Source organism: Oryzias latipes, chromosome 18 (genome assembly GCF_053564925.1).
Source record: "Oryzias latipes strain Hd-rR chromosome 18, Olatipes_Hd-rR_3.1".
In the NCBI taxonomy this organism is placed as follows: domain Eukaryota; kingdom Metazoa; phylum Chordata; class Actinopteri; order Beloniformes; family Adrianichthyidae; genus Oryzias; species Oryzias latipes.
In genome coordinates, this window is record NC_136254.1 from 10016950 (window position 1) to 10022099 (window position 5150).

Here is a 5150-nt window from a genome sequence, read left to right on the forward strand (position 1 = left end):
CAAAACCTCCTGAATTGGGCATTTCTTTATCATTTTAATTAAGTGTCATGAAACATCACAAGTTTCATGGACAGACACAACAACACTAACAGATGTACATGAACACACAAAGCTGTTGCATTTTTGTCTTTTGTCATTTGATTTTCTAATAACTATCAATACTGCAGCCATCTTTTTCTCTTAGGGTGTATTCAGACTGAAAAAGTCTGTTGGTCCGGACCGAGTCCACTTAATTTGGTCTGGATCCAGTCCTGAACCTTCCTTTTGGTCTGGATTCACACTGCCTTTAACCGGACATTTCTATTTTGGACCAAAGCTTGTAAACAAAAGCACTTGACTGAAGATCTCTTCGTTGTGTTTGTTTGTGTTCATTGGATCATAAAAAGGAATTTCAAATTAAATAATTCTAAATTGTTTTCATAAATTTTGACATTTTAAATGTTTATTGTTTCAAACACAATGCTTGCAGCTTTCTAGCATCTGTCTGTGTTGCATTCTGGGATCAGTGTTTAGCATTACAGTAACAACAATCAAAAGTCACACAAACTGCATCTTATTTTAATCTCTATGGTTCCTCTGCTGTATAATAAATAACATGATATGTGAGCAGTGTTCAGGAGTGTGGCTGTCTGTCATCCAGCTGTCAGCGCCACCATGTGGTCAATTTCTTGCAGTGTCTCCTTGTTTTTCCATTGTTGCAGTGCTGCTGTGTTGGTGTGTTGACAGAGTTTTTGTGTTTTTATTTGCAGGTGTTAAACTGTCCTGTAGATCGTGTGTTGCTGTCCTCATTTGCAGCACGTTGAGATCTTCTGACCTCTGAACATTTGAGTTAAACTGAATAGAGAGAATCTGCAGAGAGAAATCTGGAGGCTGATGGGTAGTTCCATCATATTCATATATGAATTAGACTGATGATTCCTGATGTCACCCCAAGGATCCTGACAGGTGTAAATGAAGCCTGAAGGGGCGTGGCCATGTTAGAAATGTACAATTAGACAGGACAAAGTAAAGTGAGAGCTGATGTGAATTTCAAAATAAAAGCACATTTGGCCTGAAGGTGGCGCCAAAGAAAACATTTTCCTTTGTTGGGGAGCTGGATTAATGTTAATCTTTTCTGCTTTCTTTCATCTGATGAGGCGCTGTGTGGACGATCAGGTGGTTTATGGTGGTCGTGTCTCATTTAGGACTTTTGAGTCTGAGGATGAGATGCTGCCTCAGCTGCTGATTCAGGAGAAGAGACAGAAATAAAGCTCTTCCTCTGAGGAAGAAGAACTTGTTCTTACTGGAGAGGAAAATAGAAATGCAGCTGAATTCTGCAGACCTCAAGGTTCACTCTGACGGTCTAACCTGGTTTAAGTCCAGACTGAACCTCTAAGAAAACAGGTTTTAGGGTTTGACCCATTCTGACAGACAAACTCTGTTTTTTTCTGAGTGAATCTTTGTTGGAAGTTTGTACATTAACTTCTTTGAAGGAATTTTGACTGTCAGTTAAAAAGTTTTTAGTATAAATGTTGATTGAAAGAAGAAAATATTGTTTATCACAGAATTGTTGGAAAATGTATATAAGTTATCTCATATTTGCTTTTATGCATTACCTAGCTATAGGTGGTATAATCATGTTTGCAGAAGTGTTTGTTTCACAGGAAGGAAACTCTTGGGGGTAAACTGACTATCTTAGCATCTTCCCGGCATCAACATTAGAACTATGTGTTATCTGTGTCTAGACCTGAATCGAAGGACGCTCTGTGTCAGTTATCCGTGAGAAAAAGGCTTTGCAGGTCAAAAGGTGATGTGTGGAAGGCTGTGAAAAGACAGACATGTTGCAATTAATGTTTTCTGATCATGCTGCAGCCGTTTCTGTTTCCCCTCCTTAGAGCTCAGCGCATGTTTAATTTAGGGAATACCCGACAAAGAGGAGGCAGCAGAATATGTGCCAGAGCGGACAGAGATTGTTGCTAGGTATTATCTCTATCTGTTCTCCTCATCAAGGTACCTTTGGTCGTTGTCTTTCTTTCCTTATTTTGTAATTCTGATGTTGGAGGTTGTTTTAACCCAACAAGAAGTAAATAAAAAGAAATTTAAATGAAAGTAAAAGTCTTAAGCGTCAACCACAACAACAGTTTACATTTTTCCTCCAAAGGTCCAAAGAAGACATTTTTCTGTGTTTCTGAAGTGATCTTTGAGCACTTCTTGTTTGGAGGAAACAATCAGACTGATCTAATCCTGGAACCAAGACCAGGGAAGTGCAGTCAGATTCTCACAAAGACCCGGTTCTGGGAAGCAGTCAGTGTAACATTGCACAGGAACCCCCCCCCCCCCCCCCCCCACACACACACACAAATGTACACACAAATGTGCACACATACAAAGGGTGCCAATACAAATGAATGAGCTCAGTGCAGTCAGGTGACGTGTCGCCCTCTGCTGGCCATGTCCCAGATTAAACATAAAGGAGTCATTTCTCTCTCTTTTCATAACTTGTCCTGTCCAACAGCTGAGGAAACTGAGGAGAGCGTCAAGCATTTTGTGTTAGGCATTTTTTACTTTTGTAATGAGGGTTATGAATCTTTTGACACACTAGGTTTATATTTGAATCATCTCCATTTGTAATTTAAGCTAAACTTGATTCATCTTAATTATATTTGTTCATGGGACAGATGGTCTGAGGTCCCTCCTTCCTTGTGAAATGCATGTGTGTATGTTTGTGAAGGTGTGTGTGTGTATGTATGGTTGTTTGAATTGGAGTGTATATTTTGAGGGGTAAAGGGTGTGTGTACTAAAGGGTGTGTAGTTAAAATTGGCGGGTAGGGTTTTCCATACGGCAACCATGAGAGGGGGACCACTGCCAAGTAGCTCCTGCCCCAAGGTGCATCGCAGGCTGACCCCCCCCCATCACCCTAATAAGAGATTATATGAGTCTCTGACAGCTGGTAGACTGTCCTCCGGTGGTAAAACAGCCCCCCCCCTCCAGCATAGGGCTCAGGTCTCCTCAGCCCAGGGGTCCCATCCCCCCAAGCACCGACCCTCCAGGCCCCACACCACCCATCCCACACAGGTACTGCCCCTGGGAGAGCTCTAGTCAAGCCTCTACGGGACCGAGGCAGCCAACCAGTCGGGGTGACCGCCAATTGCCTCAGTGGAGACCCCAACCCGACAAACCTCTAAGGTCCCGTACCGATAGTGGACCCTCTGCCTCTACCAGGTAGCCCCCCCCCCCTTAGGAAAGGGCCAACAAGCCCCGACCCCCCCAGACCCTGCAGCCATGGTAGGTGTCAACTAAAGTGCCCGCGGCCCCCAAGAGGATTGCCCTACCCTGTCCCAGAGCCAGGGAAGAAGTGATCCCAGCCCTAGGTGCAGATGGACAGCCCATCCAGTGTCGCTGCCTCCCCTTTTGAGCAGCCCCCCCCCCAGCACAGGCAAAAAGTACACCCCCCAAGTCAAGCCAGACCACCACTCTACCCCCCAACCCCACACGCAAGCCAGGAAGACCGCGCAGCCCCCCAGCCCACCATACCCAGGCACCAGAATGTTAGAGTTCACGAGGCTGGACCCAGAAGCAGGACAGAACAGAGATGGTTGGTGAGAAAGAGTTTTTAATCAGTCCCAGTAGTGGTGGGGAAGTTCCGGCTTAGACGGCTGGATCCTGGATGGCAGATGAGACCAAAGGTGTGGAGGATGCTGGAGGCAATGTCTGAAGGAAACAGATTAACAGTGGATTAGGATTCTTGGCATAGGCATGAGCATTGGCATAGAAATGGTTTTGACAAGGTCTAGAGTTTAGCATAGGTCAGTACTCTACCGCTGAGAGCAGACGGACTGACATTGGCTGGAAGGTGAGGAGTCCATAAATAGGCTGAAGGTTGACGAGGAGACTGGAAACAGGTGAGGCGATTATTCCCCGGTAGGAGTGGGAGGAGCTCATAATCCTAACACAGAAGGCCCGACCCCGATAAAGTAATTTCCAACTAAGACTGACTTAAAGTCCCACTCCAACTATATTTCAATCAATTCTAAAAACATTCCTATTTGTCTTTTAATTAGGTCTATGCATTTTTTAGCTCAAATCAAAAAGCCTGGCCTACCCATTTCAGTTGCTGTAAGCTTTTTTTAATCAACAGGTTTTTATCCACACCTGATCATCATTTGAATAAAGAAATGCAGTCATAATCTTAATCAGAGAATTTCTGCATAAGCATTGTCGAAGAGATCAGCGCTCCCGCCATCTGTATGAACAGGGTTGTACTCAAGTGTCAAGTGAGTCGCAATGCATGAAGCGCTAAGGAGGAGAAAAGTTGGGGCCCTCTCGGCAGTGCCTGTTTGCATGTTGTTGAGTGCAGCAAACAGCGAGCTGGATCTGAAACAGCACATCAGCTTTGCCAGTCTTGGAGCCAGGGGGAAAGGTAATCTGGAATTGAAGTGAAAAGAGCAGTGAACAGCTTGCCTGGCAAGGGTTGAGTCGCTTTGCAGTACCAATGTACTCCAAGTTATGGTGGTCTGTCAAAAAAAATGAGTAGCAACCCCCCTCCTGCCAAAGCCTCCACTTACCAAATGTCGCCTTCATGGCCAACAGCTCTCGGTCTTCCACGTCATAGCTGCGCTCAGCATTGGTGAGCTTCCAAGACTAGTAGGCAGGCACAGGGGTATGTTTCGGCCGGCTAGCCGTGGCGTTGAGATAGGACCACCTCAATGCTGTTACTAGCGGAAACTATATCTACAATGAATGAGGACGTAAAGCATTTGCTGCTTCATTAACATTGTAGCTTTGATCCTTCTGATCAATTAAGTAATCTGGGTATGTTTGGTGATTTGTCCCCATTTTTAACGATGTTTAAAATTTCCAGAACTCTTTTTACATTGTTTTTATTTTTGTTAAGCAGAATAATAAAGTTTATTTTTTTGTAACATGGATCTCTGTTTATTCTCTCTTGATCTCTGTTTAAGAAATTGTTTATAGAGGTTATTTTTATTTTTAAATGCGTTTTGTAGACCAACACCAAACCAGAATTCATTCCCCCCCCCCCGGTTTATTCCTGTTGCTCCAATTATAGGGGCAGTTGGAGCATTAATGGTGTCCAAATTTGTTTTTTCGCGGAGAAGCCGTAGTGACTTAAGGCTGGGAATCCGTCCGCCGGTAGGATGAGCCGTGTCCC